The 11,774-nt window shown below is 40.5% G+C and overlaps 1 long non-coding RNA gene across 1 annotated transcript; it reads right to left on the bottom strand.

Annotated features, from left to right (window-relative positions):
• Nucleotides 1-1,029: 1,029 nt before the first annotated feature.
• LOC128104316 (uncharacterized) lies at nt 1,030-11,165 on the bottom strand. Its single transcript, XR_008215956.1, has 2 exons — nt 11,020-11,165; nt 1,030-1,556 (listed from the first exon to the last, which is right to left on the bottom strand). It is a non-coding gene; the product is annotated as an uncharacterized LOC128104316 (long non-coding RNA).
• Nucleotides 11,166-11,774: the final 609 nt, after the last annotated feature.

The following is an 11,774-nucleotide window of genomic DNA, read 5'->3' on the forward strand; positions in this document are numbered from 1 at the left end:
AGAATCTCAATCAGTAGCCCCAGGTAGGCCAGGAACTCCCTGTGTAGCCCAGGCTGGGCTCCTGCCTCAGCCTCCCCTGTATTGGGTTTTACACTGTGATCCGCCATGCTTAGCTAGCAGAGGGGATTCTTAGCCTAGCAGCAAGTGAGAGGGACGGTCTCTGCTTGCAGTATGGAGCTGATCAAGAGTACTCTTTGTCCATCTCTTTGTAAGAGACTCGGAATTAACCTCACAGAAGTTATATATTGGAATATAGGAAGCTTTTGAATGATAGCCTGATCTTTTGGAAGGGGATCACGAGCCACCTGGAGATAAGGCACCTGTAACAAGATCTGTGGGTGACTATAACACCCAGCCTGAGTGAAGATGTTGAGGATGACTTATATAGAACTGGAGATGTAGATTGTTATGAGCCACCTGACTTGATGCTAGGAACTGAACCAGAGTTCTCTGCAAGAATAACAAGAGCTACTAACTGCTGATCCATCTCTCTAGTCCCTTGTACTTGGTTTTTTCCTTATTCTAACTTGGTACATGATATTAAAAGAATTTTGGATGGCTGGGCAGTGGTGGCACATGCCTTTAATCCAAGCATTTGGGAGGCAGAGGCAGGCAAATTTTTGTGAGTTCAAGGCCAGCCTGGTCTACAGAGTGAGTTCCAGGACAGCCAGGGCTACACAGAGAAAACCTGACTTGAAAAACAAAACCAAAAAAAAAAAGCTAAACCAAAACCAACCAACCAAACAAAAACACCCCCACCACTAAAAAAGAATATTTGGAAGAATGAAAAGAAAATACATAAATGACTACAGTACATTCTATGAGATATTGGTGGCTATAACATGCAAGTCAAATCCCAGACAAGAGTCCTCAGAGAATGCTTGTGCAATGGCTGTCTCTGAGTCTACATGGCAGAGATATCATTCTTAAGCCTTCCAGGAAATTATTGCAGGACCACTTAGGAAACATCCCCATTAAATCACATGGTAGGAGTTCCCAAGTGATAGCCAGGAGGACTGCCGGCTGACAGGCTTTAAAGCAAAGTTTATTGCAGTGTAATTCTTCTGGACAGGAGTAGGGACAACCCAAGCCATCTGCGGTACATCACGGTGAGTGGGTGACCAAATGCCAGTTCAACAAGAAATAACTGACAGGCAGCCAAGGCTGTGTGGCAGTTTAAGACTAGTGAGTAAGAACAGCAATCAAATCCTTCTAAGCTCAGGGTGGATGGGCAGAGTGACGACTCACTGTGGTTTGATTCTGCACGCTGGGGTGAGGCAGGTTTGAGCTAACATATTTTCAGATACAGAAAGGTTTAGTGAGCCTGGGTAGGAGTCAGAGTAAGGATCAAGGAGTTTACTTGCACAGGGAACTCCATAATGGTATTGGGGGTAGGTTTTGACATTAACAAGCCAGTGGTGTCTGTGAAGAAGGAATAGCTGAGAGATGGTATGATTGAAGTTTCCAAAGGGGAAGAATGGTAACGGAGTTCTCATGAAGGTTCTGAGGTTGCCTGTGTTCCTCATGTTGTCAGTGTCTTCAATTGATGCTTCTTCCTTAGACAAAGAAAAATGCAAAATTTGTATGTCAGTGTATTTAACTTAAAACATAATAGATTCAAATGAGCTGGGTGACGTTGCTCATTCCAATATTAATGGCATCCTAGCAATTTGATAGATAACATTTCACTAACTTGCTTGGAATAGTTCTTTGGAATTGTTTGTACAGTTATTTGATTAACATTTTCTGTTTATGATTTAAAGCACAATGTGAGGAGGATAAATCACTTTCATGTTGATGAGGAAAATGAGGAAAGACCTGTAGTTCTCCCCTAGCCCCTTGGGTTTTAATGTTTTCAACGAAAAGACCTAAAGGCATATGCTTCTTTGAGATAAAATGCATTTTTGCATCCTGGTCTTTCTACTCACATCCTGAGCCTGTGCCTTCACCCCCTCCCCAGCACAGGCTCTGAGGCAAGTCTTATCTCTTCCCAACATGCATCCTGGAATGTTCTATTTCTTAAATGAATGGAAACCTTGTTTAGGAAGGGAAGAAATATAATGCTCACCTCACCTGTGTAAATGGCCATGTGAGTGTGCTTTGGTCATCATCATTAAAAATATGTTTGCTAGGCAAGTTCTACTGCTGTATGAATTACTCTATAAGAATTCCTTCATGTTAGCTATTAGGGCATGGAAATACAGTTAAGCGACTATTTCCATATGCATCTTAAAATTCAAGGCTGCCATTTAATGAGATGAAAAGGGGCTAGAGTTAGAGCTTAGTGTTTTTTCTGGCTTTTCCATTTACTATTCACGTGACCTTGTCACAAAGGTCACAGTCTTCAACAATATGCCTTAAATATGTAATTGCAGTGGTTCGAATGGAGCAAACTTAAGAAGACAAGGAGGTTTGGAAAACCTCTGAAGAAATGCTTTAGGACTCCCTGAAATCCTGGACACAGTACCTGGTGCAGACTAGATGCTTAAAAATATTTTCTGCTGCTTCTAACCTTTCATCTTTCATGTTTTCAGTTCGTGCCCTTGAGAATGGCTGGTGATATTCTACTGTACTAGATAGGAGTTTTGCCAGTATATTCCCAGAATGAGTCAGATATCTGTTTTCTTCAGATAACAGATAACACAAAACTTCATGCACACAAAGCCAGGAGCAGGTGAGTCCCAGCAAGTGAGTTTGGTCCTGTAAGTCTCTCTTTCCTTCTTGACCAGGTGGCACCATCTCTCCACTTTAGTTAAAAAGCAAACAAACAAAACCAAAGCTCAAGTGTTTACAAAATGAGCACATCTCAGTTATTTGGAAAACAGTTTAGATTGTATATTCTAGAAACATTGGAAATATAATATGTGGAAGAACAATTTAATGTAAAAAAGAAATGAGTCAAAGTAATGTTTTTGTTGTTTCTTGTTTTGTTTGTTTATTTGTTTGTTTTTAGATTATGGCTGGGAAATGGCTCAGTTTACATTAGCATTAGCTGTTCAAGTATGGGAACCCACATTCAAATTCCCAGTACTCATGCAGAAAAAAGGTAGGCATGTACTTGTAATCCCAGTACTGGAGGTCAGAGATGGGAAGATCCCAGAAGCTCACTAGCCAGTAATTCTCATGGGAAAATGACAGGTCAAGCTTCAGGTTCTCTGAGAGACTCTGTCTCTAGGAAGCAAGGCCAGGAGTGATAGGGCAGGACACCTGCTGTTCTCCGGCAGATGTTTGCACAGGTATGCATCCCCATCCAGACACACGCACATACACTCACACACAGAAAAGACATTATGGATTCAAATTCAATCTGCTTGCTCCCCCCCCAGAGTAATTTAATTTATAGTTGTAAAAATCCATATAAAAGAGATTTTGCTATATAGGATAATAACAGTATGATGTCACCATCTCTGGAAGGTCAGCTGAGAAATGTGTTGGGCTTTATTTCCTTTTAAACCAGGGCATAGTCCATATTTTAGACAGAAAAATCTATCATTTCCCACATCAAAAAACTATCTGGGTTTAGAAGGAGTGTGGTGTGGTGAAAAATGTGAGTTTGGGAGTTGGGTATTCACCATGTAGTCCTCGGCTGTGGGCATAGAGGACTAGACACATTTGAAGGCCTTTACCTAGCTAATCATCTGTGTCTGCCCAGGGGGCAGTGCCATTGGGCTTGCTGGATGATTGTGAGACATAAAGGAGAATGAAAATGTAAAAGTGCTTGGAAAAGACTAGATTGTCATAAAGGTCGCTAGTTTCAACTCATGATCATCAAATGTGGAATTGTAATGGTTCAAACATACCAAACCTAAGAAGCCAAGAAGGCTTGGAAAACTCCTGAAGAAACATTTTAGGACTTCTGTGAACTAATATTGTGAACATATGGAGTAGATTTCCCAATTTGAGCACACTGTAGCCTTGGGATTAAGATGAAAATTATTGACTTTTACCCACCCTGGAAAGTCTGACAGGAGTTCAATACATTTGACCCTTCACAACGCCCCCCCCCCCCCCCCCCCCCCCCCCCCGAGTTTGCCAGCACCGAGGAGCCAGGAAACATTAGATGAAGAAATATATCTGCCTCCAAGTCTTCAGACCCAGCTGACTGAGAGTTCAGGGTTACACACACAGCGGCCTCCTTTGAGATTGACCATGAACGCTCCTTAACTCTGCGACCATTCCCCTTCTCTCTCCGTCTAATTTCCAGTGGCACATTTTCGAGATTAAATCACTGGTTCATGCATGGTATTTTCTTCAGCACTGCTTTTTAGCTCATTCCTCAAAATATGCTGCAGTTGGCTGAGGTTCAGTTGCTTCTGAGAGACTGTTGTTTGACTTCTGGATTCCATTCACATGACTTTCCCTTCATCACTCGTAGGTCATTAATAATAAATGCTGTCAAGAGTATGTTATGTGAAAACTAATATTAAGAGGCTGAACTTCTAAAGGAAGACCTATTAGGCTCTAGTAAGACATCAAGGTTCTATGGAAGCTCGCTGCCTCTAAATTATGCCCCTCTGTTTCTTTCTCAATATTTCATATGAGGTTGCTAGTCTTAAAGCTATCATATGATAAAATCACAGATTAGAAGATGTCAGAAGTAAGAGTTCATTAGTCCCAGCTTCTAGTTCTTGCTGGTAAGATCACTGATGAAAATACTTTCTTTGAAAGGGGATTTTCAAAACATCTATATTGCATGAAAGATAGTTAGACATTGCTAGTATCTAAAAGGATGAGTCAAGGCTAAATTCAGAATTGATAAACTGAGTGACTTATAAGCACATTAAAAGTTGGGCAACAGAGGGTGATGTGACTTTATGGGCTACATCATGGCCTTGAACAAGTTAAGAAACAGCTTTCATTTTTACTGGTTGTATGACTTAACTTCTTAACTTTAAATGATACTCAGGAAGTTACAATGTGGGGATATTATAGTAAATATGCCAAGAATCTTAGGCAAATCTCATATTAGTATATATACCTTCAATAAATAACACTGTGATAAAAACATTGTAAATATAAGTCACTGTGATACACAAAACGAGGGCTTTGAGAGATAAAAAAAAAATGACCATTCTAAGTGCCCCTCATCCCACCCAAGAATTACAGACCACCCATAGAAGATTTAAATGAATAAAGGTAATAAAGATTTTAGTTTGCTTGGTGTAGCAAGATGACATTGGATGACACCAAACAGTACAGGTTATGAAGCGACAGAATATAGTTTGGAACATTGTGAGGTCTTCCACTAGGCAGTCTGAACATGCAGGCAGGGACAGCCACTTCCTGTTTGAGTAGCCAGGAACAAATAATTTACTCACGCCACATAGCTTCCATTTACAAATCTGTAAAATGGTGACGATGGCTGTTGTGATAGGAATCTCCTTCCAAGTTGTTCTGAAGTAAAATTCTTAGGCCCATGGGTACTTACTAAGAATCACTGTCCCTCCTCCTCCCCTCCCCGCCCCCTCCCTTCTTCTGTCCTCACTCCCCTTGCACTTTTTACATGCCCAGCTCAGTGACATTATGCACATTCACACTGTATTACCAGCATTCACCTTCAGGACTCTCCGTTTCCAAAACTTAAACTCTGCTTGCTTCTATCACTTCCTTCTGTTTCTCCTCCCCTTCAGCTCCTGTAAGCTATCATTTCCATTTTCTCTTGTTTTGAATTTGACTGGGAGAGCTGCCTTAAGTGGAATTATGCAGTATTTGTCCCCTGGGGCTTGGCTTTATTTCACACATCATAGTGTTTTCAAAATTTACCTAAGAGAGCAGGTTTTAGCATTTCCTTCTTTTTTTAAGGCCAGGTCATATTCTGCCTCCTGTCTGCTTATCATTTGCTTTTCCATTCATTTATCTGTGGCAACTTAGTCTAATTCCACCTCTTGACTGTTGGGAATGATGCTCGGGTCCTGCTTGCAATTCTTCTTGGTAGCTTAATGACTAATTCTATGGGAATCCCACCAGACTGTTCCCATATTTGTATGATTTCACATTCCTACCAGCAATGAGCAAGTCTTGCAGATTCTTGACCTCTTCATGAAGGATTGCTGTTTATTTTGTTTTATTTTTATGAGGATAGCAACTATCCTAATGGATTTGAGGTGGGTAAATACACTGTTAATGCCACTTAACCTTTTTTTTATATTATGTATCTGATTGTCTTTGTACACCATTGCTTCTGTTTCCAAATGTCTCTATGCTGGGAAAGAGAAATCTCTGAATATCATACAAAATTATCAATGGAACCCAGGATGTAGGGCTTCTTCCATAGGTGTGTCTGTGGAGTAAATAAGATTGGAAAACTGTAAAGAACGAGGAGGATACTGGCTGCAGTGACTCAGGGTGGATCTTCCTTAACAAATAAATACAATTAGATAATAAACATGCATTGCAGGAGAGCATGAAGGGAAGTTGAATTTCATGGGTGCATAGTATACGAATGTGTTAAATATTCATATTAGTTAAATGTGTTAAATGTGCACTGGATCTCATTAGTGTGTCTAGGAATACACACTAATCAAAACTAAAAATTTCACCCCCATTTAAAAAAATTGTAGATAGAAAAGCATTTATCTTCTGGAAAATTCAACTGAATCTGGGTCCACAATGAGGAGCTGAGAGGCTCATGATGGTCATGCAGGTTTTTTGTAGTTTCCTATAAAACCCAGCTAGAGACAGCCAAGGCAACAAGCTTCTTTCCAGGGAGCTACAGTCTCTAGCCTTGTTCTTGAGAGGTACCTCTGAACCTGTATTAGTTGGCAGGGACAAGAAACAAATCTCCCAAGAGGTTCATTCCTAGTGAACCTGGGACTCCTTAAATTATGAGAGGAAACCAAACCAAAAAAGACCAACCTTCATGCTTCCTTCGACAAGGTTGACCTCAGAAACTAAGAATGGTTGTGTGTGTGTGTGTGTGTGTGTGTGTGTGTGTGTGTGTGTGTGTGTGTGTGTGTGAGAGAGAGAGAGAGAGAGAGAGAGAGAGAGAGAGAGAGAGGCATGTGGTACATGTGACATCAGATAACAATGGACAATGTCTAGTGTCTTCCTCAATGCTTCTCTACCTTGGTTTTGAGGCAAGGTTGCTCACAGAATTCGAAGCTTGCCAATTCTATCTTACTGGCTCAAGGGAACTCCTGTCTCTGCCACTTCTCCTGGCCAAGTCAAGGATTACAGCTGGATATAACTCACTCAATGTCATCTTTTTTTAAGTGGGTACTGGGGATTGAAGTTGGGTCCTCATGCTCTCCCAGCAAATGTTGGAACCGTCTCCTAAGCCCTCTCAGACTGAACATTGAAAAGTGGGGTTTGACTGCAGAATAGTTGTGGCATTCATTACCATGCTCCCTCCCAGATGCATGCAGATTCAAGCAGGAGCAGAGGCCCTTGGAATGCTGTGGAACTGGAAGACTGATCTCTCCTTGATTTACTTTGACCTCTGCCACATCCCCATGGAAGCTGGCGTACTAATCTCCAAAGGTATGGGCCAGGATTTATGGGAACAAAGTGGAAACAGAAATCATCTGGCCAGAGTTCCTCATTATGCATATAAGTCAGCAAGTGCTTGCAACTGTAGTTATAATTTAGTTGATTTGTATTTTGTGTATTGTTTCATTTTCTTCAAGCTTCACCCCTTAAATTTAATGTCAGATTGAATTAAAGATGGGTAGAACATAGGCATTATGTTTCAGGTGTTGAAAAGTGGGTTTAGACTTTCAGACACTGTAACAGTTGGTTTGTATACATTGCAGAAACTTGAGTTCCAGCCCAGCCTCCAGAATTTACCATCTGCCAAGCTTTCCACAAAGCGTATTTCTCCATTTTCATTACAGCATAATGATACTCATTGAAAAGCATTGTGGGGACTGAATGAACAGTGTTTATTAAATGTATATATCCTTCTCTTCTTGATATACCTGTTTCTTTTTTGTAGGTGGATACACACATACATGTTAGTATCCAATGGAATATATTATGAATTGTATATATGTGTATACAGTATAATACACTATAGATCTGTAATATATATGGCTACTAAATATAGAGTGATGGTTGATCTTCATTGCCAAATTGATTGGGTTGAGAAGTGTCCAGAAGATTAACAAAGCATACCTATAGGTTTATCTCTGAAGATGTTTCCAGAGAGGACTAATAGAGAAGGCCCACTTTGAATGAGGGTTGTACCATCCGGTATGGAATGAAAGGTGGAAAAAGAAGAAAGTCAGATAACACAGTGGCTTCTTGGCTATTCTGCTCTGGAAACCCCTCCCTTCCAGACAGGCTGGAATCCCTGAAACTGTGAACCAAAACAAAGAATTCATCTCTTTAAATTATTCTCACATGTGTTTTTTTGCCACTGCTACACAAATCTAACTAACTATAGTAAGGAGATTAAAAACTGCTATGGTCCCTGAGTTCCTGAGCTTATCATCACCCAGTGTCATTCGTGGGAGATGCTACTGTTCATGGGCATGTTGTTGAAGAACTGATTTTTGTTTATTTGTAAAGATTTATTTATTCTTATTTTAAGTATGTGAGGATTTTACCCCTATGTATGTACATGCGTCCTATGGATGCCTGATACCCATGGAGGCCAGAAGAGCAGATGGGATATACTGGACCTGGATATATAGATGGTTGTGAGCTGCTATGTGGGTCCTGAGAACTGAACCTACATCTTCTACAAGAACAGCAGTGCTCTTAACCACTGGAACTATCTCTCTAGTCCCAGGAATGAGTTTTAAATCTCAGTGACTGTTAAAATGAATTTTAACTAAATACCCCATGACTAGCAAGCAGTACAAAATACAGAGAAGGTGGCACAGGGCACGGAGGGGACATGTGTTTGACATGCTTGTTTTTGCTCTTTGTAAGACAGTAGAGATCCCTTCAACTAGACATGCTTGTGAGCTTTAGGCAGAGAGCACAGCACTTGCCCTTGCAGGGCAGTGGCTGGGGGACAGTAGAGTAAGTTCTTGAGAGACAGGGCCAGGGAAGGTAGCCTGGTTCTAAAGCTTTGTGCTTTTAGAGCATCAGGAAACACAGTTCTGTGGGTGGGAAGAAGGAGTGCTATGGGTGTGGATTCTGTGACCACTGGAGGCTAAGCAGGAAATCAGTGGGTTTTCAGCCGAGGGAGTCCATTTTTCTCTGCCCAATGGGAATTGAGGTCATTTTTGAGGAGGAGACAGTAGGAAGTTGGGGAGTTTAGAAAATTGAAAACAGCTTTAGGGAGAAGGTAAGACGCTGACCAGGGAAATATATTAAGTCTTTTAAGCAGATCTTATTTTTTTAGACGAGGAAATGAATAGATGGGAGGTTATACAAGATGTACAATATCTCAAGTCTAGGGAACAACCAGCGGCATTGAGTTCTCACAGTTCCCAAGGCTGTGCATCAATTGGTTTATGCACAGCGACTTTCTATGTCTTTCTATGACTCTCATGCAAACACTTTGTATTGCTCAGTAAATTCCTGGTGTGTAGGATCTGCTGTTTCACTTCATCCTTGTGCTCCCCGGGGTGCCTGGCACAACTTTATGCAGGAAGAGGAGGCTCAACAAATATTTGTTGAGAGAGTGAGGGGATGAATAAAGGAAGGAAAAATGCATGTTTAGCTTAGACATAGCTGAAGCCTCTCTTCAATATAAGGTAGACTGGGAGCAATGATCTAAAATCACATGCAATAATGCAGCATGGAAAAGGACTGCTTTGTGTGAGTTTTTAAAATTATTATTATTATCATTATTATTTGGAGGCCTGACATAGCTTAAGAGCTGACACTTGGAAGGGTCCCTTTCACCAGTATGACTGACATCACAGAGTTCATGTCCTTATCTTTCATTCTCAAGGAAGTAAACAAATATTGAGATTGGCTGGGGCTCTGACCTTGGGGATAAGTAAGACTTCCCAAAGTTAAACTTTGACTAAGATTTTACCCCTGGGTCTCAAATTCTATCATTTTTTTTTTTTTGCTGTATTTACTGATGATGTTGTACTTTATCTGTATCTCAGCAAGTATTTAATTTAATTGAGAGAAAATGTCATGAATGCATTACGTATAACTCTCTACATTGCCAAAGATTCCTGCAAGTGGCAGGAACAGAATTTCTTGGGTCACCTGAAGACAGCTAAGACAAAGGTAAGCGCAAACTTTAGTTCTGAATTTGGAGGCAAAGAGATATCTATATAACAGAAGACAAATAATGATAAAGAGTTGGATACATGGAGTTAGTTGATCAGTTAGCTCCTCCTTACATTGTTTCTGCCCAGCTTTGAAATTAAATGGCTTAAGATATTATCATTTAAGCATCAAAACCATGGGCCAACAAAGTAAAGGGTAATGGTTTTTGCCTTATAAGCTGAAGGATCTGAGTTTGATCCCTGGAACTAATTGCATAGAGAACTGACTCCTGAAATTTGTCCTTAGACACTCCTCACCCATGTGCAGAGTGGCACATGTATACCTGTGCACACGGGCACACACACACACACACACACACACACACACACACACACACACCACTTGTAAACAACGGAGAGTATGTGTTGACATAGATCATCTCTTTTATTTCTGAATTCTCTCTCCACTGTTCAGTTAAATTTATAGCTGATGATGGAAGAATCCATGGGTGGACTGAGATTTTATATAACATACCATTACATGCTTTGGTGCCAGTATCAGAGCTTCTGAGCTGAAACTCCCCAGAGAAAACACAATCCTTCTTGACATCGATGGTTTTGAGTCTACTGTGACATACAGTATTCTAGAAAACCAAACTGGGTTATTTACAGAAGAGGTTGCATGGATAAGCACCCATAAGAACTCATTATTTGCACTGGAAGCTGAAATCTGACCATAGAGGCAATTCTTTTGATTTCCCAAGTGATCTCATAAAGGGTTTGAGTGAACTCTAATTCTAAAATCCAAAGAAAATAAATTTTATCCAGATTTTGAGCCTGAAGAATCACGGTGCATGACCAACAGAGCTGGTATTTGTTTTGGGGAAATATTACTACTTACTGTGTCTACCTTACACTAAAGGTTACGCTTGTCTCTTCATTCCTGTGGTGGCCCCATTTTCAGCCTCGGAATACCACTTCCCCACCTCTGAGTCTCCAGCCTTTCTGTGTTTGTCGACAACGCGCATGATTAAAACGATATTTTCATATTTCAGTGTAGTTGGAGCTCCTTAAAGCAGAGAGTTGTAAGTGCAAAAAAGGAGACGTGCAGCTCTCTAATGGCTCATTAGCATCACATTTGCAATTCAGATCAGCTCTAAATTGACTGAAATTTTTAAACACATAGCAGGCAGTTTAAACTAATGATTGTCTGGAGGTTCACCACTGACATGAACTAAGCTTCTGTTCAAAACAAATTGCAAATAATTCCTCCCTTAGAGTCAAAATGTCACTTTTAAAACTCCATGTTATTGCTAGATTTTTGTCAGCTATGTACAGAAAAAAAAATCCATGTATAGTGTGTGCTGTATCTTTGAAAGGACACGGAGTGACACCCTATTAAAAAGAAATAACATAACAACATGTATAAATATATATGAACCTACATTGGTTTCACTAGGAATCCCCACCCCCCTCCTCCCTCTTCCCCTTCAAAAATCCTAATTGTAAAGTAAAACACCCTTGGGGCAGTGGTAGGCCCAAGTTGCTTAGCAACCCTCAGCAGGTAGCCAGGCTTCAGCTGCAGCTGTCCTGATTCTTTCCTAAGAACCTTCTTATTAGTGTTTGTGTTAATCTTTAACCAGGCTTTTAAACCAT

Source organism: Peromyscus californicus, unplaced genomic scaffold, assembly GCF_007827085.1.
Source record: "Peromyscus californicus insignis strain IS unplaced genomic scaffold, ASM782708v3 Scaffold_8__1_contigs__length_139910024, whole genome shotgun sequence".
NCBI lineage: Eukaryota > Metazoa > Chordata > Mammalia > Rodentia > Cricetidae > Peromyscus > Peromyscus californicus.